General features: G+C 44.6%; 1 long non-coding RNA gene and 1 pseudogene across 1 annotated transcript in view; both read left to right on the top strand.

Annotated features, from left to right (window-relative positions):
* The window catches only part of LOC126109735 (uncharacterized), a 196,045-nt gene that overhangs the window by 11,349 nt on the left and 159,160 nt on the right, over window positions 1-25,536 (top strand). The window lies entirely within an intron of this gene.
* On the top strand, window positions 450-567 carry LOC126109995 (5S ribosomal RNA; annotated as a pseudogene).

Here is a 25,536-nt window from a genome sequence, read left to right on the forward strand (position 1 = left end):
AAATCTATACTCGATGTTAACAAATTTCTCTTCTTCAGAAACGCTTTCCTTGCCATTGCCAGTCTAATAATAATAATAATAATAATCATCATCATCCAGATCGTATTAAGCAAAACAATATAGCCATATTTTCAAATAACTTCCGGGAATTCAGCCAGGTAACACTTTCAGCGACCGCCGATATTTCGGCGGGAGAACACCCCGCCATTTTCAAGGCAGCCGCCGATATTTCGGCGGGAGAACACCCCGCCATTTTCAAGGCAAACGCTGAAAGTGTTACCTGGCTCAATTCCCGGAAGTTATTTGAAAGTTGTATACGCCAGGAGAAACTCAGGTCTCAAAATATAGACATATTCCTTACCCATCATTTCGCGGTCTGAACTTGTGACCCGTCTCTATTAACATAGTTGTCAACGAGACTACATATACTACAACCAGTGATCTTTAAAGCCAACAGCCTTGCCGCAGTGGTAACACCGGTTCCCGTCAGATCACCGAAGTTAAGCGCTGTCGGGCTGGGCTAGCACTTGGATGGGTAACCATCCGCTCTGCCGAGCGCTGTTGCTAAGCGGGGTGCACGCAGCCCTTGTGAGGCAAACTGAGGAGCTACTTGACTGAGAAGTAGCGGCTCCAGTCTCGTGAACTGCCATACGGCCGGGAGAGCGGTGTGCTGACCACATGCCCCTCCATATCCGTATCCAGTGATGCCTCCTAGGGCTGACGACGACACGGCGGCCGGTCGGTACCGTTGGGCCTTCGTGGCCTGTTTCAGACGGCGTTTAGTTCAGTTTATTTGATGTTTAAAGATTATCGATGTTTCGAGCCTCTATCAGGCAGCAATCCAAATTGTATACTTCTTACTTCACGAAGATAATGGTGGGGGAGTAAAGAATATACGAGGAGCTTGACTGCATTAGCTTTCCTCCTTGTGTGTGCTAATCTGCTTTTTATGTCCTCCTTCCGCTATCGTCATATGCTATAATTTCAAACTACCAGAATTCTTTCACTTCGTCTACTTTGTGGGCCCCGATTTTGATACGTTTATCACTAATCCCGTTTATGGTTCTCCTCATTACTTTCGACTTTCTTCGGTTTACAGTCAGTCCGTATTCTGTAGGCAGTAGGCTGTTCATTTAATTCAAAATATCCTGTAATTTTTCATCATTTTCATTCAGAATAGCAACATCAACGAATCTCGTTACTGACATACTTTCAGCTTGAATTTTATTTCCACTGCAGAGACATGCCTCACGCCAGTCTTAGAATTGAAGACCGCGACATCAAGACCAATAATTACGTTATCGCAATTTTTTGAGTTTCCATGGTCTTCGTAAGGTTCAGAGTATAATCCTGCATGCAGTCACGGAAAACCAATCTGCCAATATGGCTAATGGTTATTCGCGATGCTAAATCGCAATCTGTTCTTTTTTTCACTTCGCGATCTGCTGAGTGACTCTGCAGGGAATAACCTCAATAAGTTTGAAACTTCCTGTCCGACTAGAACTGTGTGCCATTCCTGGTCTCGAACCCGGAACCTTTTCCTCTTGCGGCCAGATGGTCTACCGAGCGAGCGCGAAAGGAGAAGATCCCGGGTTCGAATGCCTGTTAGGCCCTCAGTTTGTATCTGCCAGGAAGTTTTGTACCACGCACTCTCCGATGCAGAGGGAAAAATGAATTCTGGATCACTAGGTTTGTTTGACATAACTTTTTCCTGATGCCAGGCAAGATATTATTTATTCCTTGCACGTCGTATACCGGTAATCGACTCTCATTTTCAAGTTTTTTCCCCATATTTTGTGGCGTTTAAGAGTGATATTTACATTGTGTAATTGTGAGGCACTGTATTCATCTGTTACCTTTACTATGATACACAAACGGGGGAATTTTGCAAAGAATGATTGTTCTCTCTCTATACCTAATAGTCAATGTGAGGAAAAAACTTGTGTTTTCTTGCTTTCCTCTCATGAAGTAGTCCAGGCATGTTAAGCAACATTTACACAGTTTGCAGGAACAGTACACGTTGGAGAACAGAACCGTACAGCAAAAATCAGAAAGATACTTTACATATCGTCACGGAGTGGACGTTCTGTAGCATCATAAATGTAATCAAAACTATCGGGACACTGGTGGACAGTAATACGGACTGTGTCCATCCTTTGCCATTATGAGAGCTTGAACTTTGGTGGTGACACTGTGGAGGAGTGGTTGTCCATTCTTCCTCAAGAAACCAGAAAAAGGTTTGATGTCCGGAGTGACGGTTTAACTCGTACCAAGAGTATCTAGAATGAGATTTTCACTCTGCAGCGGAGTGTGCGCTGATATGAAACTTCCTGACAGAAGAAAACTGCGTGCCGGACCGAGACTCGAACTCGGGACCTTTGCCTTTCTCGGGGAAGTGCTCTGAGACGAGGTACTGGCAGAATTGAAACTGTGAGGACGGGTCGTGAGTCGTGCTTGGATAGCTCAGATGGTAGAGCACTTGCCCGCTAAAGGAAAAGGTCCCGACTTCGAGCCTCGGTGTGGCACACAGTTTTAATTTGTCAGGAAATTCCATATCGGCACTGTAGTGCTAGTTCTGCAAGGTTCGCAGAAGAGCTTCTGTGAAGTTTGGAAGGTAGGAGACGAGGTACTGACAGAATTGAAGCTGTGAGGACGGGTCATGAGTCGTGCTTGAATAATTCAGATGGTACAGCACTTGGCCGCGAAAGGCAAATGTCCCGAGTTCGAGTCTCGGTCCGGCACACAGTTTTAATCTGCCAGGAAGTTTCGTACCAAGAGTGTTGCACTGGATTCAGATTAGGTCTCTGGGCACCTCAGTCAGTTCCAGGAACGTCATTGTCCACAAAGCATTCCCTCACTGATGCTGTGTTATAATAGGATGCATTATCGCGTTGATGTAAACAATCAACATCTTCGAACTATTCCTCTACTGTACGCAGTACACAATACTGCAAGAGTATTTAGCGTTTCCTTAAGGGGAGCCGGAGGTGCCTATGCTGCCCATGTTAAATCCACTAAGTTTGAGGAACATTTATGAATAAACTTCCAAATAGAAAAATTTGAATTTTTTTTTTACATATAGAGTGGTTTAGTATTGCAGTTATGACAGAGGGATTTTGGAGTATCTTTGCTTCCAATTATTTTTTTTATTAATGACCCAAATTTTTTTTACAAATAATTGATTTATAATTAAACTGAATTGAAACTACTGAACATATTGCCAAATGGCTGTATTACAATGTAAGTTTGACCACTAGGAGTGCTGTATAAAAATTTCATCTCTCTAGCTTGAGTGGATTTTGAGAAAATGTTCCTTATATTCGAAAAATTTATGGGAAATGGCTATCAAAGTTTCTCAATACATTCCTGCACTATAGGATGGATTATCAGGGTCTTCTTCTTCATCCTCCAAAAGCTTCCTCTTCTATCTTCTTTTCTGGCCTGTTGTTCCATCATACTTCATATGCCTTTCTCTTGTTTCTGCTCCTCTTATCCTTTCTCTGTCAATATATCTTAGTGCTCGTACAGTGTTCACCCCAGCTGTAAATCCTAATGCCTTCAGAACTTCACACTTCACACTGTTCCCTTGGTTGTAGGTTGCTATTGCATCATAAATGCCAAAGTGCAGTGTTTTTATGCTTACAAACACCCTTTTAGGAATCACTTTCCAAATCAAATTGTTTACGCTCTCATTAGGATTCTGCGTCTTGCCGTGTAGACATTGGGTGTCACAATTCTGGCTGTGCTAAGTCATGAAAAATTGGTTTTATTGCATATATTTCTTAGTGCTCGTACAGTGTCACTAACATATTCACGAAATCTGTCACTTCCATCAGTCAGCTTCTTGCTAGAAGATGTCACAGGTCTATGGCCGGCCATGTGTTGCTTAGCAGAAGAACGCACTGTTTCAGTAACTGTAGTATCGCAACTTGGTGTTAGTGTTAATTTTCTTTTCCCTACGTTCTTCCTCTTCTTATGTACACGGTTACTAAAACGTGGCATCGTAACCAGAACAACGCTTTACACAAGTAGTATAATACTACCAACAACAGGCGCTACACTGAATTAATTCGAAACGGTAAACAGCAAAGAGACGATGTTCCGCGCTCTTAGCGCTTCATTTGTCACAGAAAACAATGTAGCCAACCCTTGCACACTCGCTGTATGCGCAACTTATGGCACTGTATGCGCAACAGGCCGAGAAAATCCCAAGCAGTTCGCCAGGAAGTCACGAGAGGGTGTTAGATGCATTCAGCGGCCGCCCATTTCCTGTGCAGGCGTGGGGGAAAATGGTAATAACTCCACTTCTAGGGCGAGTAGAACTATAATTCAAAGTTTACATTAAAGAGGAATGTTCCAATTAATTTTCGGTAGCATAAATAAAAAAATCGTGATTTTTTTGGATTTGATCACCTCCGGCTCCCCTTAAGTGCATCAAGGGGATCACATCCTAGCCACGAAAAACTCCCCCAATGTCACTACACCACTTCCTCCGTCCTTCACTGTTAGCACTGCACGTGATGGCTGGTACCGTTCTGAGGCATTCGCCAAACCCAAACCCTAGCATCGGATGGCCACTTGGTATGGCGTGACTCATCACTCCACATCACTTGTTCCCTGTCGTACACTGTCCCTCGGAGTCGTCTTCACACGACCTCAAGCATCGCTCAATACTGAGCACTGAAATCTGTGGCTGCTCGGCCATTGTACGACACCCGTTTTAAAACGCTATGCACAGTTATTGTGCTACCTAGAGTGCTGCCAGCACTTCGGAGCTCACTAGTGATTCGTGTCGCTGATCGCTCGCCATTTTTCCACAACCACTCTCCGGAAACACTCGACGATCTCCGTCCGTCAGTAAATTCGGTCTGCCTGTTCCTACAAGGTGCATTCAAGTTCTAAGGCCTCCGATTTTTTTTCTAAGTAACTACTCACCCGAAATCGATGAAACTGGCGTTACTTCTCGACGTAATCGCCCTGCAGACGTACACATTTTTCACAACGCTGACGCCATGATTCCATGGCAGAGGCGAAGGCTTCTTTAGGAGTCTGTTTTGACCACTGGAAAATCGCTGAGGCCATAGCAGCACGGCTGGTGAATGTGCGGCCACGGAGAGTGTCTTTCATTGTTGGAAAAAGCCAAAAGTCACTAGGAGCCAGGTCAGGTGAGAAGGGAGCATGAGGAATCACTTCAAAGTTGTTATCACGAAGAAACTGTTGCGTAACGTTACCTCGATATGCGGGTGCGTTGTCTTGGTGAAACAGCACACGCACAGCCCTTCCCGGACGTTTTTGTTCCAGTGCAGGAAGGAATTTGTTCCTCAAAACATTTTCGTAGGATGCACCTGTTACCGTAGTGCCCTTTGGAACGCAATGGATAAGGATTACGCCCTCGCTGTCCCAGAACATGGAGACCATCATTTTTGCAGCACTGGCGGTTACCCGAAATTTATTTGGTGGCGGTGAATCTGTGTGTTTCCATTGAGCTGACGGGCGCTTTGTTTCTGGATTGAAAAATGGCATCCATGTCTCATCCATTGTCACAACCGACGAAAAGAAATTCCCAGCCGTGTGGTCGTCCGTCAGCATTCGTGGCACCCACATGGATGACACTTTTCGCATTTTCAGGTCGTCATGTAGGATTGTGTGCACAGAACTCACAGAAATGCCAACTCTGGAGGCGATCTGTTCAACAGTCATTCGGCGATTCCCCAAAACAATTCTCTCCACTTTCTCGATCATGTTGTCAGACCGGCTTGTGCGAGCCCGAGGTTGCTTCGGTTTGTTGTCACACGATGTTCTGTCTTCATTAAACTGTCGCACCCACGAACGCACTTTCGACACATCCATAACTCCATCACTGCATGTCTCCTTCAACTGTCGATGATTTTCAATTGGTTTCACACCACGCAAATTCAGAAAACGAATGATTGCACGCTGTTCAAGTAAGGAAAACGTCGCCATTTTAAGTATTTAAAAGAGTTCTCATTCTCGCCGCTGGCGGTAAAATTCCATCTGCCGTACGGTGCTGCCATCTCTGGGACGTATTGACAATGAACGCGGGCTCATTTTAAAACAATGCGCATGTTTCTATCTCTTTCCAGTCCGGAGAAAAAAAAATCGGAGGGCTTAGAACTTGAATGCACCTCATAGTTTATCTCTGGTCGTCCCTTCGCATATCCACTTGACAAACTCGTAATAAAACTTCGACTCCCGCAGCTCTAGAGTGTTTGAAATCTACAAGATGGATTTGTTACTCATTTGACATGCAACGACAAACCCTCGTTTGATGTCTCTGAGCTGTACTGACAGACCCATTCTGCTTGTCTGCTGACGACAAAATACTCACTCCTTCGTCTTACACCAGCGGGTCCTCCTGTCGCGACGTCTGTCAGCTAGCTGTAATCTCCGCATTTCATAGGATTGTCGCGGTACTTCTGTTCAGATTGTGCACAAGTATTAGTCCAAATAAATTCACCTGATGATGGATGTTTTGACTTCTGATAATCGAAATGGGCATGAAATAAATTGTGTTTTGTAACAGTGAATATGTAGTTTCAATTCAAACACTTCTAGAAAAATATTCTTTGGAGGGGGAGGGAAAGGGAAAGTTGACACCTTCTCCCTCATGCTATCGCCATCTCCCCTATCGATCCACAGCTGACATAGCAGGCATTCGTAATGCAATGACACTTCAAAGTGTCACCGAAGTTTGACGACCCTTTCGACACTATACTGAGTTGTTGAAAAGAGTGCTACAGTCCATCATCAGAATCAGTCTCTCGTCTCTGGTACACATCGAAAAATAGTAAGGATAATCTTCATAGTTCCGACGTCTCAGCTTTTATCGGTTGACTTATTAGTGGTCGGCGTTGAGTGTTTTCCGTTTCATGCAAAATATTTCGGCGACCGTGCAGCCCTCTAATTCATAATATTATCAATAAACTGATGGCGAGTCAACGAGTACTGCGTTATCATCTGTCGCGGCGAACCTATACATGAAACACGGCGAAGCAAGAGCAGTAGAATCCGCCAAGTTGATACCATCGTGGTTCTATCGGTATGTGGACGACACATTTGTGTAGTCAGTAGAGAAGGGTCGTTCGCGAACTAACCGGTCCAAAGGAGCGGTTCATCCAGATGAACGGAACGAGCGAGGAACGAATTCTAGGGAACGGTCTTTCATAATTCACTTCGGTCGCGGCTTCCTACTTACAGATCCCGGGAGCGGGAAACGGTCGGTCTCGTTCCCGAACGGTACGTCGGCCGGTCTCGTTGCAGCCTCGGTCCCGTTCCCGTCTGTCTCGGCCTCGCTCGGCCGCACTCGTCCTCCTTCGCGTGGCCACTCGTCGCAGTTACATTGCCGACTGCTCGTAGACTACTGGCCATTAAAACTGCTACACCAAGAAGAAATGCAGATGATAAACGGGTATTCATTGAACAAATATATTATACTAGAACTGACAGGTGATTACATTTTCACGCAATTCGGGTGCATATATCCTGTGAAAAATGTACCCAGAACAGTCGCATCTGGCCGTAATAACGGCCTAGGTAAGCCTGGGCATTGAATCAAACAGAACTTGAATGGCGTGTACAGGTACAGCTTCAACACCATACCACAGTTCATCAAGAGTAGCGACTGGCGCATTGTGACGAGCCTGTTGCTCGGCCACCATTGACCAGACTTTTTCAATTGGTGGCTGGGTCGGAGATTTTTCTCTACTCAGAGACTCGAGAATGTGCTGGCCAGGTCAGCAGTCGAACATTTTCTGTATCCAGAAAGGCTTGTACATGCGGTCGTGCATTATCCTGCTGAAATGTAGGGTTTCGCAGGGATCGAATGAAGGGTAGAGCCACGGGTCGTAACACATCTGAAAAGTAACGTCCACTGTTCAAAGTGCCGTCAGTGCGAACAAGAGGTGACCGAGACGTCTAACCAATGGCACCCCATACCATCACGCCGGGTGATACGCCAGTATGGCGATGACGATTACACGCTTCCAATGTGCGATCACCGCTATGTCCCCAAACACGGATGCGACCATCATGATGCTGGATTCATCCGAAAAAATGACGTTTTGCCATTCGTGCACCCAGGTTCGCCGTTGAGTACACCATCGCAGGCGCTCCTGTCTGTGATGCAGCGTCAAGGGTAACCGCAGCCATGATCTCCGAGCTGATAGTCCATGCTGCTGCAAACGTAGTCGAACAGTTCGTGCAGATGGTTGTTGTCTTGCAAACGTCCCCATCTGTTGAGTCAGGGATCGAGACGTGACTGCACGATCCGTTACAGCCATGCGGATAAGATGCCTGTCATCTCGACTGCTAGTGATAAGAGGCCGTTGGGATCCAGCACGGCGTTCCGTATTACCCTCCCGAACCCACCGATTCCATATTCTGCTAACAGTCATTGGATCTCGACCAACGCGAGCAGCAACGTCGCGATACGATAAACCGCAATCACGATAGGCTACAATCCGACCTTTATCAAAGTTGAAACGTGATGATACGCATTTCTCCTCCTTACACGAGGCATCATAACAACGTTTCACCAGGCAACGCCGGTCAACTGCTGTTTGTGTATGAGAAATCGTTTGTGAACTTTCCTCATGTGAGCACGTTGTAAGTGTCGCCACCGGCGCCAACCTTGTGTGAATTATCTGAAAAGCTAATGATTTGCATATCACAGCATCTTCTTCCTGTCGTTCAAATTTCGCGTCCGTAGCACGTCATCTTCGTGGTGTAGTAATTTTAATGTCCAATAGCGTATGAACAATGTGCACTGAAAGACTTGTACTTGCACCGTCATTGTGCTTTTCGGCAGAGATGCCTCGGATCACCATCTTCCCTACTTTACGGAGCAGGCAAGTCTCCAAACCACATATTGTGTGGCGTCCAATCATTTAGCGCGTAGTGGTAGCTTCACTGCCCTACTTCTTCTTGTATATGCTCACGACTGATAACGTAAGGAATGAGGAGGTTCTACGCAGAATCGGAGAGAAAAGGAATATGTGGAAAACACTGATAAAGGAGAAGGGACAGGATGATAGGACATCTGCTAAGACATGAGGGAATGACTTCCATGGTACTAGAGGGAGCTGTAGAGAGCAAAAACTGTAGAGGAAGACAGAGATTGGAATACGTCAAGCAAATAATTGAGGACGTAGGTTGCAAGTGCTACTCTGAGGTGAAGAGGTTAGCACAGGAAAGGAATTCGTGGCGGGCTGCATCAAACCAGTCAGTAGACTGATGACAAAAAAAAAAAAAATAAAATAAAATAAAATAAAATAAAATAAAATAAATGCTCACGACAGTAGCACGTGGACATTCGATCAGCTTCGCCATTTTCGAGGCACTCGTTCACAGACTCTGCGTAATAATAATCTGCCTATCGGAACGGATTCACCCATCTGCAGCCCATATCTTAGCGAGGGTGATCCCCTGTCCGTGTCTGCTCCGCTTACATAGTTTCGTTACCTCTACACCTGTCCGTCCCCGGTAGCTGAATGGTGCCGGAACGGTAGCTCAGCGTGTTTGGTCAGAGGGTTAGCACCCTTCTGTAATAAAAAAAAATGAGCTAATCGATCAACAACGAACTTAAACGGATGTCTTACGACGTCCACCCCGAGCAGATGCAACGGACAAAAGCGAACAAAATGAGATTAAAAAAAAAAAAAGATGGTCAGCGCGACAATGTCAGTTCTAAGGGCACGAGTTCTGTTCCCGGCTGGGTCGGAGATTTTTCTCTACTCAGAGACTGGATGTTGTGTTTTCCTGATCATCATCATTTCATCCCCATCGTCGCGCAAGTCGCCGAAGTGGCGTCAATCGAAAGACTTGCACCCGGCGAACGGCCTACCCGACGGGAGGCACTAGCCAGACGACATTTACATTTTCCTCGACACGTGCCTCCAACGCCACAAGGCGGAATCATAAAGGCATTGACCGTCTTGTCTCACAGTGAGATAAATAAATTAATAGTTATGGTCATTACTTTTGAAATAAATACACAGCTTTCCCACTTCTTTTCCGACTGTCTTTTCAAAAAATCGATCAAATGGCTCTGAGCACTATGGGAGTTAACTGCCGAGGTCATCAATCCCCTAGACTTAGAACTACTTAAACCTAACTAATTTAAGGACATCACACACATCCAAGCCCGAGGCACGATTCGAACCTGCGACTGTAGCGGTCGCGCGGTTCGACTGTAGCGTCTAGAACCGTTCGCCCACTCCAGGCGGCATCCAACGTGGTGTTCAGTGGTCATAATGTTTTGTCTATTCAGTGTATATATAGAAACGTTGTTACCAAACATGTCGGAAAATACTTGACCGACTGACTTCAAATATGAGTTTCGAAATAGAGCGATTGCAGATTCCCATGCGGCTTGCATTCGTTATGAGTATCAACAAGGCATAAGGTAAATCACTTTGGCAGAGTTTAAACATATCGGGAAACACCAAGCACTGCAGCTAGTTATACATTCCAAGTAATTCGGTACTGATATATGTGGAACACGTGGAGCATAACCGTCTTAGTGCGATATCACGGCGTGTAAAACTGAAAAGAGAAGAATACAGAACCTAGATTTTGTAACACATTAATTCTAAGGCTTCCAGCGATCCAGACAAGCAAAAGATTGATGGACACTACAGCGTTAAACACAATTGTGGAATCCATTTATCATCCCCGTCGGCCCGGTCCAGAAAAAGAGGTTATGAATTAAGATCTGGGGGGGAAGAAAAGGGGAAAAAAATAATAAAGCGAAGATCGCGCATAGTCGATCTGGAAATGTGGGACGAAAATAGTACGGAATAACGAGAGAGAGAGAGAGAGAGAGAGGGAGAGAGAGAGAGAGTGAGAGGGGGGGGGGGTGAGGAGAATGGAAAAGCGGCACAGTCTTATATGAAAGTTTTGCGTACGAAAGGAGATTGCCTAGGGAGTATTCAAATAAAAATTTCTAATGGCACGTTAAAAGCCACGGCCGTCGAGGGCGAGAATCGAGGGTTGGGGTTCGGTGCGTGCCGCGTCTTCAGAGCTAAAGAGCGCGGAGGGAAATATATGATGGAGCGAAGCTTTCGGCTCTTATTAATATCGAAGTAAACAGCAGTGCGGCTGCATGGCTGCTTCGACGCTTAGGGAGAAATCAAGCGGTGTTGTCTGACCGGCCCTGTATGGGTTCGCCCGGGAAGGAAGTGCAGGGGGTGGGGGTAGCAGGAGGGCGCTAGGGTGGGGGTAGGTGCAGGCTGATGGAGGGGGGGGGGGGCATCGGTGAACCCCCTCGCGGCCATTTATCAAAGCCCGGCGTGCAGTGATGAGTCACTTGGCTGTGCGCTGCTACAATGATTCACGCGGATTAACCGGCGCCGCGCTACGTCACAGGAGGAATCGTCCACAGGCTCCTTCCGGCGAGAGACGGGAGGCCGCTGGCTTGGGGTGCTGACGACTTGCGTATGTCCCGGACCGCATCCATCACAAGTGCCCTCAGCCATAATCACCCGCCCTCTGCTCTTCCAATAGAAAAGATAACACGCCCTACCGACGAAAAATTACACACAAAAGATTCTCACATACTGTGCAGTATCGAGTCGTTTACTGTCGACCAAATTTCGGAGTAGACAGCGCAAATCTGCCGGCTAACTCGAAAAGCGTTAGATATAGTGTCCCACTGCAGACAGGGTTTCTAGGTATCTGGATTTAGCCGGGCATGATTGCCTATTTCGGGCCGGTTCTGCCCGGCGTTTTTTTTACGCAGTTTAGTGCAGAAGGAGATAGAGAAGATCCAAAGAAGAGCGGCGCGTTTCGTCACAGGGTTATTTGGTAAGCGTGGTAGCGTTACGGAGATGTTTAACAAACTTAAGTGGCAGACTCTGCAAGAGAGGCGCTCTGCATCGCGGTGTAGCTTGCTCGCCAGGTTTCGAGAGGGTGCGTTTCTGGATGAGGTATCGAATATATTGCTTTCCCCTACTAATACCTCCCGAGGAGATCACGAATGTAAAATTAGAGAGATTAGAGCGCGCACGGAGGCTTTCAGACAGTCGTTTATCACGCGAGCCATACGCGACTGGAAGAGGAAAGGGAGGTAATGACAGTGGCACGTAAAGTGCCCTCCGCCACACACCGTTGGGTGGCTTGCGGAGTATAAATGTAGATGTAGAGCACGCACAATTAAGGCCCCGTTCCAAGCACAGAACGAAAGGGCGATGACATATGCAGAATACGGCGCTGCGGTCGCAGATATTACATCGGTTACTGCTGCAGGCAGATTATCATGATTTAAGTGAGTTGGAACATGGTGTTTGTTGCGGAACCGGTTTATAGTATTTCGTGACTTTAATTACTTACAAAAGATATTTCAGGTAGATCAAAAAAATATAAATTCAGTTACCTCTTATCAGCGTAACAATTCGTTTGATCTCAAAAATAATTATCCCGGCTAATATTTGTCACTCTGCTAAAGAAATCTCCACCTGACGTTGTGTAGAAATGTTTTCTGTGAAGTCGTGTGAGTGGCACTAAATTGCATATAATTTATCAGATTTTACATGACTGTTACTTAAGATGGAAGCACTTTTCTCTAGCAAAGGAAACATTTAGTCACAAAATACTACCCGCGCACAACACTTTAACGTATGCCTCCTATTAAAATATTTCATCTAAATCGTACTAAATAATTAGGCTTCATCCATAAGCAAATAAGAAATTGATATTACGTATCGTGTTGTGAGCACTGTATTTAAGGATTCAATCTGAGTTGAATTCTGTGTTTTAAAGTAGATTCGGGACCACCAGTGCACATTTATTTCCATTCATTTATATCTAACAACATTTATGTTTGTTAAAATTCTCGATTCAAAACTGTCGCGTAGATATTTTTGCTAAGATGGCGGCAGACAGACGATAGTCAATTTGTCTATTGTTATTTTCCATTCCTTTTATATCAAGGTAATACTCTTAGACAAAACTCTTCAAGCCATTTATCTCTATTCTTTAGCATTTGAAATCATTTCAATGATAAATACCGTCATATTTTTTATACCAGCTACTAGTAAATTCCGCTGTAAGTTACTAGTGCTGATGGTAGCGGTCCTAATTGAGGATCTGAAAATTAACACTTAAAAACATGAATTAGAGTGGATTACAATTGAAATAAATACAAATCCATGTCTAGACAATAGCGACTCTATTTTCAAATAATAATTAACAATATACAGGGTGAGTCACCTAACGTTACCGCTGGATATATTTCGTAAACCACATCAAATACTGACGAATCGATTCCACAGACCGAACGTGAGGAGAGGGGCTAGTGTAATTGGTTAATACAAACCATAAAAAAATGCACGGAAGTATGTTTTTTAACACAAACCTACGTTTTTTTTAAATGGAACCACGTTAGTTTTGTTAGCACATCTGAACATGTAAACAAATACGTAATCAGTGCCGTTTGTTGCATTGTAAAATGTTAATTACATCCGGAGATATTGTAACCTAAAGTTGACGCTTGAGTACCACTCCTCCGCTGTTCGATCGTGTGTATCGGAGAGCACCGAATTACGTAGGGATCCAAAGGGAACGGTGATGGACCTTAGGTACAGAAGAGACTGGAACAGCACATTACGTCCACATGCTAACACTTTTTTATTGGTCTTTTTCACTCACGCACATGTACATTACCATAGGACGTGGAGGACGCATAAATTGGCCAGCCCGTTCTCCTGATATTACACCTCTGGACTTCTTTCTGTGGGGTACGTTAAAGGAGAATGTGTACCGTGATGTGCCTACAACCCCAGAGGATATGAAACAACGTATTGTGGCAGCCTGCGGCGACATTACACCAGATGTACTGCGGCGTGTACGACATTCATTACGCCAGACATTTCAATTGTGTGCAGCAAAGGATGGCCACCATATTGAACATCTATTGGCCTGGCATGTCGGGACACACTCTATTCCACTCCGTAATTGAAAAGGGAAACCGCGTGTGTACGTTTACCTCACCCCTCATGGTAATGTACATATGCGTCAGTGAAAAGACCAATAAAAAGGTGTTAGCATGTGGACGTAATGTGCTGTTCCAGTCTCTTCTGTACCTAAGGTCCATCACCGTTCCCTTTGGATTCCTACGTAATTCGGTGCTCTCCGATACACACGATCGAACAGCGGAGGAGTGGTACTCAAGCGTCAACTTTAGGTTACAATATCTCCGGATGTAATTAACATTTTACAATGCAACAAACGGCACTGATTACGTATTTGTTTACATGTTCAGATGTGCTAACAAAACTAACGTGGTTCCATTTTTAAAAAAAACGTAGGTTTGTGTTAAAAAACATACTTCCGTGCATTTCTTTATGGTTTGTATTAACCAATTGCACTGGCCCCTCTCCTCACGTTCGGCCTGTGGAATCGATTCGTCAGTATTTGATGTGGTCTACGAAATACATCCAGCGGTAATGTTAGGTGACTCACCCTGCATATAGTTACAGGTTTTGTCTGTACAGACCTCACACGTCTCACGTCCGAACAGTTCATTGGTTAGCACAGGAAGAACAACTGAACCACTATTATCACAGATTACAAAAAAAGATTATAACTGTCGTTGTCCGTGAGTGCATTTCTCTGATAATAATTTTAATTCACACAGAAATTAAATTATTACAGAAATAATGAAATAATTATCGTCATTTTTACACGAGTCAGTCCTTTTTATCTGTAGTATCGATAATATTTGTTGAGGTTTGTACACTTGCTTTATTTTAACATCTTGTGGCTGGAACATAGTGTTGTGGATATTGCATGTTACAGTCGGCGCACGAGCGATGCGATACAGCATATCCGAGGTAGCGATGAAGCAGGGATTTTCCTGTACGACCATTTCACGAGTGTACCGTGAATATCAGGAATCAGGTAAAACATCAAATCTCCGACACTGCAGCGGCTGGAAAAAAGATCCTGCAAGAATGGGACCAACGACGACTGAAGGGAATCGTTCATTCCCGGGTTCGATTCCCAGCGGGGTCAGGGATTTTCTCTGCCTCGTGATGGCTGGGTGTTGTGTGCTGTCCTTAGGTTAGTTAGGTTTAAGTAGTTCTAAGTTCTAGGGGACTTACGACCACAGCAGTTGAGTCCCATAGTGCTCAGAGCCATTTGAACCATTTTTTTGGAATCGTTCAACGTGACAGAAGCGCAACCCTTCCGCACATTGCTGCAGATTTCAGTGCTAGGGCATCAACAAGTGTCAGCGTGTGAACCATTCAACGAAACATCATCGATATGGGCTTTCGGGGCAGAAGGCCCTCTCGTGTACCCTTGATGACAGCACAAAGCTTTACGCCTCGCCTTGGACCGTCAACACCGACATTGGGATGTTGATGACTGCAAAGATGTTGTCTTGTCGGACGAGTCTCGTTTCAGATTGTATTGAGCGGATGGATGTGTACAGGTATGGAGACACCCTCGTGGATCCATGGAACTTGAATTTTAGCATGGGATTGTTCAAGCTGGTGGAGGCTCTGTAATGGTGTGGGGCTTGTGCAGTTGGAGGGATATGGGACCCCTGATACGTCTAGATACGTAAGCATCCTGTCAGATCACCTGCATCCTTTCATGTCCATTGTGCATTCCGACGGACTTGGGCAATTCCAGCAGGACAATGCAACACCCGACACGTCCAGAATTGCTACAGTGTGGCTCCAGGAACACTCTTCTGAGTTTAAACACTTCCGCTGGCCACCAAAGTCCCCAGACATGAACATTACTGAGCGTATCTGGGATACCTTGCAACGTGCTGTTCAAAAGAGATCGCCACCTCCTGGTGTTCTTACGGATTTATGGACAGCCGTGCAGAGTTCATGGTGTCAGTAATCTCCAGCACTATTTCAAACATTAGTCGAGTCCACGCCATGTCGTATTGCGGCACTTCTGCCTGCTCTATGGGGCCCTACACCGATATGGTAGGTGGTAGTATAGTAGTAGTGCTATAAAAATGCCATATGTATGAATAAAAATGTCAAATGTGTCCAATTTTTAATGAGTACAGAGACACAGCTGAGTTTTTGTTTCGTGTGTTGCTACACCGTTTGCTATGGGCGTATTTGTCGAATGTCAGCAGTAGAGTGTTGATTTCACGTTGTGAAGCTCTGCTTTTGTTTCCACTGAAGTTTTCATTGTGATTTGTTGGCCACGTCTACTACTCTGTAGCGTGTAAGTATGCCGCACATTTACTCGTGCTGAGTGTGCCGATATGGTAATTCTCTACGGGTTTGTATGGAAACGCTCCTGCTGCTTCTAGAGAATACGGCACCCAATTTTCCAACCGCAGACTGCTAGATTCAAGAGTGCCTACTCGTGTGTTCAATACACTGCGTGACATTGGTACAGTGGCCAGCAATCATATTGTAGTACCTTCAACGTTGCAGCCCAGTCAGCAATCGTGATAATCTAATATATAAGAAACTATCAGCCTCGATTGCGGTAATGAAACGAACCTTGACCTAGGTTTCAGCCCAAGTAATTGAGCCTTCTTCAGAAGATAAACCTGATTCTATAATATGTCTACGAGGACATGGTCTAGAAATGAAACTAAAACAGCCTGCATAGGCGTACTCACATTTTAAAAATTCGGTACATAGGTACTAAGTTGTCTTGGTGGTGACTTAGTTGTTTAATGGACGTATCCCAATAATCTGTCCTACTCTACACTTTTTTCCTCTACAGCCCCATTTAGTGCCATGGAGATTATTCTCTGGTGTCCTAGCAAATGTCATATCATACTGCCCCTTCTTGTTGTCAGTGTTTTCCATATTCCTTCCTTCGCCGATTCTGCGTGGAGAACCTCTTCAGTCCCTACCTCATCAGTCCACCTAATTTTCAACAATCCTGTGTTGCACTGCATGTCGAACACCTCGATTGTCTTCTATTCTGATTTTCCCACAGTCACTCACTACCATACAATGCTGTACTCCAAACGCACATTCTCAGAAATTTCTTCCTCAAATTGAAACCTATGTTAGTTACTAGTAGACTTGTTTTGCCCAGGAATAACCTCTTCGCCTGTGCTCGTCTGCTTGCCGACAGAGCGAGATGGTGCAGTGGTTAGCACACTGGTCTCGCATTCAGGAGGACTACGGTTCAAAACCGCGTCTGGCCATTCAGCTTTGGTTTTTCCGTGATTTCCCTAAATCACTCCAAGCAGATGCCGGGATGGTTCCTCTGAAAGGGCACGGTCTATTTCCTTCCCTGTGCTTGACACAATACTAGTTTGTGCCCCGTCTCAAATGACCTCGATGTAGACGGGATATTTAACCTAATCTTCCTTCCTTCCTTCCTTCCTTTTCGTGTCTTCCTTACTTCGTCCGTCCTGGGTTATTTTGCTTCGAAGACAGCAGATTTCCTTAATTCGTCTATTTCGTGATCGCCAGCTCTGAAGTTAAGCACCTCGCTATTCTCATTTCTGCTACTCATTACCGTCATCTTTCTGCTGTTTACTCACAATCCATAGTCTGTACTTACTAGACTGTTCATTCCATTCAACATATCCTGTAATTCTTTGTCACTTTCACTGAGAATAACAATATCCAGAATGAGATTTTCACTCTGCAGCGGTGTGTGCGCTGATATGAAACTTCTTGTAAGATTAAAACTGTGTGCCGGACCGAGAGTCGAATTCAGGACCTTTGCCTTTCGCGGGCAAGTGCTCTACCATCTGAGCTACCCAAGCACGACTCACGCCCCGTCCTGACAGCTTTGGAAGGTAGGAGACGAGGTACTGGCAGAAGTAAAGCTGCTTGGGTAGCTCAGTTGGTAGAGCACTTGCCCGCGAAAGGCAAAGGTCCCGAGTTCGAGTCTCGGTCCAGCACACAGTTTTAATCCGCCAGGAAGTTTCCTATAAGCGCAGACTCCGCTGCAGAGTGAAAATCTCATTCTGGAGACATCCCCCAGGCTGTGGCTAAGCCATGTCTCCGCAATATCCTTTCTTCCAGGAGTGCTAGTTTTGCAGGGTTCGCGGAAGAGCTTCTGTGAAATTTGGAAAGTATGAGACGAGGTACTGGCGGAAGTAAAGCTGTGAGGACGGGGCGTGAGTCGTGCTTGTGTAACTCAGGAGGTAGAGCACATGCCCGCGAAAGGCAAAGGTCCCGAGTACGACTTTCGGTCCCGCACACTGTTTTAATCTGACAGTAAGTTTCAATAACTATATCGTTAGAGAATCTTATCGTTGATATCTTTTCACATCGAATTTTAATGTAACCTGTGAAACTTTACACTGCAGTACGCTGTTCCCAAGTCCACAAATCCTACGAATGTGTCTTGATTTGGTTCCATTATCAAGCGCAGTGTCCGTATCAGGAGTGCCTACAGCCAAACTGATCATCTAACAGACCGTCAGTTTTCTTTTCCATTCTTCTGTTTATTATTCTTGTCATCAACTTGGATTCATAAGCTGTCTGTTAATCTGATTGTGCGTTAGTTCTCTCCACTGCTCTTGCTGTCTTCTAAATTGTGTAGTGATACTTTCCAGTAAGTGTAATGGTATGTCGCCAGTCTTACAGGTTCTACGCGCAAACTTAAATAGTCGTTTGGTTGCCACTTGCGGTCAATGATTTTACAAATTCCGATACGATGTTATCTATCCCTTCCGTCTTATTCGATCTCAAGTCTTCCAGACTTTAAATTCTTACTCTAATACTGGCTCTCCTACCTAATCAGACACTCCACTCCCAAATAGAGGCCTGTACTACTACCACAGCGGAATTCCCATTGCATTTTCAAGACTACCGTCCTCTCTCCGTTACTGGTATGTTCGACCAAAACACGAATATTACGGAAATGCCCCGTTAATTCAGAAGTGAGGCCGGCAGCGGTGGTCTAGCGCTTCTAGGCGCTCAGTCCGGAACCGCGCGACTGCTACGGTCGCAGGTTCGAATCCTCCCTCGGGCATGGATGTGTGTGATGTCCTTAGGTTAGTTAGGTTTAAGTAGTTCTAAGGTCTAGGGGACTGATGACCACAGATGTTTAGTCTCATAGTTCTCAGAGCCATTTGAACCAATTCAGAAGTGAATCCTTGGAGGGAACTGCTGGTGCAAAGATTTCGGCATTTGCATCTGACTGCTGAATGGTTCTACTGCCGCCTACGTACACTTCACGCGAGGATCGCGAAGAGAAACTGCGAGAATGCTAAAGCGGGAGAGCTGCACTTTCATCCACTACCTTGCTTTCTTCCATTTTCTGTCTATAGCGTGCCCGTGTAAAAACTTCTGGCCCGTGTAAACACTCCTGGCCCGAAAATACACTACTGGCCACTAAAATTGCTACACCAAGAAGAAATGCAGATGATAAACGGATATTCCTTGGACAAATATATTATACTAGAACTTACATGTGATTACATTTTCATGCAATTAGGGTGTATAGATCCTGAGAAATCAGTATCCAGAATAACCACCTCTGGCCATAATAACGGCCTTGATACGCCTGGGCATTGAGTCAAACAGAGCTTGGATAGCGTGTACAGGTACAGCTGCCCATGCAGCTTCAACACGATACCACAGTTCATCAAGAGTAGCCAGTTGCTCGGCCACCACTGACCAGACGTTTTTAGTTGCTGAGAGATCTGGAGAACGTGCTGCCCAGCGCAGCAGTCCAACATTTTCTGTATCCAGAAAGGCCTGTACAGGACCTGCAACATGCGGTCGTGCATTATCCTGCTGAAATGTAGGGTTTCGCAGGGATCGAATGAAGGGTAGACACACGGGTCGTAACACATCTGAAATGCAACGTCCACTGTTCAAAGTGCCGTCAATGCGAACAAGAGCTGACCGAGACGTGTAACCAATGGCATCCCATACCATCGCGCCGGGTGATACGCCAGTATGGCGATGAACGAATACACGCTTCGTATGTGCGTTCACCGCGATATCACCAAACACGGATGCGACGATCATGATGCTGTAAACAGAACCTGGATTCATTCGAAAAAATGACGTTTTGCCATTCGTGCACCCAGGTTCGTCGTTCAGTACACCTTCGCAGGCGCTCCTGTCTGTGATGCAGCGTCAGGGGTAACTGCAGCCATGGTCTCAGAGCTGATAGTCCATGCTGCTGCAAACGTCGTCGCCGGCCGAAGTGGCCGTGCGGTTAAAGGCGCTGCAGTCTGGAACCGCAAGACCGCTACGGTCGCAGGTTCGAATCCTGCCTCGGGCATGGATGTTTGTGATGTCGTTAGGTTAGTTAGGTTTAACTAGTTCTAGGGGACTAATGACCTCAGCAGTTGAGTCCCATAGTGCTCAGAGCCATTTGAACAATTTTTTTTTTTTTTTTTTTTTTTTTTTTTGCAAACGTCGTCGAACTGTTCGTGCAGATGCTTGTTGTCTTGCAAACGTCCCCATCTGTTGGCTCAGGGATCGAGATGTGGCTGCACGATCCGTTACAGCCATGCGGATAAGATGCCTGTCATCTCGACTGCTAGTGACACAAGGCCGTTGGGACCCAGCACGGCGTTCCGTATTACCCTCCTGAAGCCACCGATTCTATATTCTGCTAAGTCACTGGATCTCGACCAACGCGAGCAGCAATGTCGTGATACGATAAACCACAATCGCGATAGGCTACAACCCGACCTTTATCAAAGTCGGAAACGTGATGGTACGCATTCCTCCTCCTTACACGAGGCATCACGGCAATGTTTCACCAGGCAACGCCGGTCAAGTTTGTGTATGAGAAGTCCGTTGGAAATTTTCCTCATGTGAGCACGTTGTAGGTGTCGCCACCGGCGCCAACCTTGTGTGAATGCTCTGAAAAGCTAATCGTTTGCATCTCACCGCATCTTCTTCCTGTTGGTTAAATTTCGCGTCTGTAGCACAACTTCGTGGCGTAGCAGTTTTAATGGCCATCAGTGTATATCGCCATCAACATTACCAGGCAAAAGCTGCCAGGAAATCTGTTTGGCTGCAGTTCGTGTGGCCGCAATATCGCCGGCTAATACTATCGGCAACACGCAGTTTTATGGCCCTTGTAAACGTATCTGAACTGTAGCTTTCAGATTACAGAAAGCACATAACAAGCTACAGTACAGAGGCGTACTGCTTCACTGCTGCCTCCAGTAATCGCTCTGTACTCATCACTGCAGGTTCAAATGGCTCTGAGCACTATGCGACGTAACTTCTGAGATCAGCAGTCGCTTAGAACTAATTAAACCTAACTAACCTAAGGACATCACACACACCCATGCCCGAGGCAGGATTCGAACCTGCGACCGTAGCGGTCGCTCGGCTCCAGACTGTAGCGCCTACAACCGCACGGCCACTGCGGCTGGTTCATCACTGCAGGAAAATATGACTTGCTGACTCGATGTGTTGGGCCTGCAGCTTCCGTTCCTAGGTGGTCGTTCACCTCAAGGCCTCGTTAGGAGGGCTACTTCGGAGAATCACTTTAAAGAAGCATCGTCGGCGGCCACTTCAGCACCTCGTCCGTCACGTACTGGGCTTGCCAAGCGCGCTGAACAGTAGTCGCTCGTTAAGTCGGCGCTGGGCGCTCACCTCCTCACAACAGAGAGCGGGGGCGTCGTCGACAATGGCTGCTCGCCGGTGTGTGTGTGTGTGTGTGTGTGTGTGTGTGTGTGTGTGTCGGCCGGCCGATGAGTATCTGATCTGCCACAGAACGGCGGAGCGCCAAGCGCGGCTACCATTCATCACTCGCGCGGCCATCAATTGCTTCATTAGGGAGCGCGGTGAGTCCCCTGAAGCAGTGTGGCCAGTGGCCAGTGTCAGGGCTGCCACTACAAGCGCCGTGTCGGGGGCTTCCAGAATGGCGATGGGCGCACTTATCGGAGAGGATCTGCCTGTGTACGGTTGGAATTCTTTTCACCTTTCGGATCGTAAATGTCCGGTAGGAATCTCAGCTTCATTATGAATGTTATGTTCGGCAGGCACACGGGGAAAATATTATTTTAACAGCGAATGCCTTGTTAAAGACTTATGATTTGACATTTAACTATCAGAATTTCAGTCTATGTCGTTAATCATATTTGATTGCAACTATTGAAAAATGTCGGTCTACAGATTACTAGCTTCATGGTTCCTCGTCAATGGCCTAAGTTCGTCAGATAAAAACTGAAAAGTTAGGTTTAGAGACTAGCAACTAATTGTTCATATAGCTAAATTGAAAGATGTGTACTTCTTGAAATGGGTCGTTTCGTGCGTAGTGACCCACTTTCTGATATTTCCAAGCTGGACCATCTTCGATTTTGAAAAAAAAAGGCGCTATGGACTCTACCAAACAATTTTACATAAACTTCTGTTAAGATTCAGTTCCGCATGTAACGTTTCACATAGCCACTGGAGCCGTATTCACTAGCGTCACATAGTTCAGACTGTGCGGCTTGTCCCGGTGCAGGTTCGAGTCCTCCCTCGGGCATGGGTGTGTGTCTTTGTCCTTAGGATAATTTAGCTTAAGTAGTGTGTAAGCTTATGGACTGATGACTTTAGCAGTTAAGTCCCATAAGATTTCACACACATTTGAACATTTTTTTTAGCTTACTTCAGAACTTGAAACCATTGTTCCTGGTATAACAGAATTACAGTTCTGCAGCAAGCAATCCTGACACAACATTTTGTGTAGAATATAGAAATAATATATCTGAAGATCAGAAAGCAATGCACATGGGTCAGTCTCTTTTTAAACTGGTTCATTCAGTGGTATTTGGATATACCGCCTGCAAACTGTGCTATGAATTGAGTTAATAGTAAAGAAGTAATAAATTAAAACGTCATGCATAATGTGCCAATTTTAGTGCATAACATCGGAAATATAGTAAGCGATAAACTTTTCTCCATCATTTTGTGGGCAGTGACAGCGAGAAAATGTTTAGTAACGCATTGTAAAATTTGTTGCAAGTAGCTGACTGCTCTCATTCACAAACACTGGAGCAATATATTCTGCCTATTTCTCGCTTACATGATTAACGTCGAATATTTAACACATTTGAAAAGTAATCAGACGTATCAAGCTGTTCCATTCATGGGAGTTTCATTCTTTAAAGAATCTAGAGGGTGTACTAGTACATACAAAGGTCTGCAGCAGTCGGCAATGATTTTATTTTACGTGGGTTCTTGAGACCTATAAATTTTTTGGAAACTTAACACGAGTTCACAGCTTTCGTGGGCAACAACTTCTCAACTATATTTCTTTTTTGTTATTGTTATGGCCTTTGCATACTTCAATTCTCACGTCCCATAGCCTTGATGGTAGATGTATGCATGGTAACGCATTTATGAAATCCACAGCGGCATCATTGTACTTGTAAACCAGAATATAAATATCGATTGTTATTAGAAACAACGTTATTGAAATCCTTGAGTCCCTCCACCAAGGGCAAAGCTTCTTGAACCGAGACGCACATTTAGGAGCAGGGCCTACACTTTAAAGAGGTAGATCTAACATCTGTATGAATCGTCTGTAGCCAAAATACATTGTTTCACATTCGTGTTGCTGTTACCAACTCAAAATGCTTTCAAACGATATTTTCAAAGTCGTGTTGCAGCATTCTGGTAACGGTATGTCTCCAGTATCATTTCACTATTTAAAGTTTCGGAAGCAGTTATTTTATTTAAAAACTGGCCAGATTCGAGTGCGACTCGCACACTGACCGTTTCCAACAAATTTAATTACGTATACAGACAGTTCATCCATCCTGGGATCGAAAACTTCGACTTTCTGTTATCGGCTTTGATGCTGGCAAGATATCAGTCCCAGGAATTCCAAGGCTTTCGAGAATGTCGGATAAGACAGGACACAATATTTTTTTTGTAGTACAATTAATAATTAACTATTTTTTGACTTTTTCCTTTACTTCTAGTGCGAAACTTGGTTCTTGCGAAATTTCATGACCGTAGGTGTAGGGGAAGTACACTATAGGTTTTTATGAATGGAATCTGCGAGTATCAAAATATGTGACATATATCATCGTATCTTTTGGTTGCATTAACGTAGAATCTTACACTAACTACACCGCTAAAAGACTGTAGATCTTTGTACTTTGCATAAACGTTGCGATCACGAATCTCATATCTCTTCCAGGAATATAAATGAAAAGTGTGTGTGTGAAAATAAATAAATAATAAACTAAAACAAACAAACACACACACACACACACACACACACACACACACACACACACACACACACAGAGAGAGAGAGAGAGAGAGAGAGAGAGAGAGAGAGAGAGAGAGAGCGACCGACCGACCTTACATCAGCACACACATATAACCAAAGAAAAAAGATTGAAAGCAGAACTTACATGCAACGCTTACATAAACGAACGACACACTAGACACAGAAAATGGCAGTTCCAGCGCTATATTTCGAAAACAGCAGTGACCACGAGATAAACTGCAAACTTTCAACCAGTTTGCCAGATGAAAAAAGTTGTTTGGCTTACAAATAATGAGTTAGACGTTGAACTGCACGTACATCTCCTTTTTATTTTGAAAACCTCAATGAACAGTTTTAAAACTATAATAGATATGTGCAAACGGAAGCCTATATGTGCAAAAATAAACAAATAAAAAATCGTGTAATGTTTCAGGACATTCAGTCGAGATACTTTGTAACTAAGATTAGACGCGTCTGGGTGCACAAGTTAAATAAAAAAAATTATTATGCAGCATTCAAAAGGCGTTTTTCTTTTCAACTACTGCATTTTATATACAGCTGCTGCGAAAATTGCCTCCATAAGAAACTTGTTATCAATAAGTGATTTGTACGAAGTTCTTCGTCACTTACTTCCGAAACACACAATTCATCAATTCATGCAGTCAGAAGTTTTAAAGGACTTCCACAAAACATATATCTAAAATAAGATGATAGACAGAAAAATGAACAGGACATTGTTAAGTTGTTACAATTACTACCTGATACGAAGTTTTGCTAGGAAGATCCCACCACGGAAGTTTTGGAAAGCCTAAACACGTATTTATTTGCAGTGCTGACGTTGCCAGACATAGGTGTTGTATAAAGCAAAAAACCTAGCCTATTTTGCCTGCTTTCATTCCATAATGTTATATAGGGTCATTTTGTGACGTATCACATCTAGGTTTTCCGAGGCAAAAAGTGTGTATCACGAATTATTTCTATTTATTTAAACCTTAGAAAATTTGTGATAAATATCTCTTTCTCAGAAGGTGACTTCATGGAATTAGTGCAAGGAATAAAAATGGGCGTGGTGTTAGTAGGACCCGCGTTCTGAGCGTACCGTCCAAACTTAATTATACATACAGACATCCGGGAACCGACAATTTCGATGATTTTTCCCTGTGTCTACGTATCTGCCTCGGGATTCAAAAACTTTCTCGAAAGTTTTAACCCATTCCATCAATATTGCGTACTCGCAATACGAAGTTTCCAATATTTTTTTTCACAAAGTGTTAGACTAATGTTGAAATATAAAAAAATAGACTGAGAATTTATGAATGACTTTCTGCAAATTAATAATGAGGTCTGTATAAGTAGTTCATTTTTAACTTAATTTTGTAA

The sequence above is a fragment of the Schistocerca cancellata genome, chromosome 12 (genome assembly GCF_023864275.1).
Source record: "Schistocerca cancellata isolate TAMUIC-IGC-003103 chromosome 12, iqSchCanc2.1, whole genome shotgun sequence".
Taxonomy (NCBI): domain Eukaryota; kingdom Metazoa; phylum Arthropoda; class Insecta; order Orthoptera; family Acrididae; genus Schistocerca; species Schistocerca cancellata.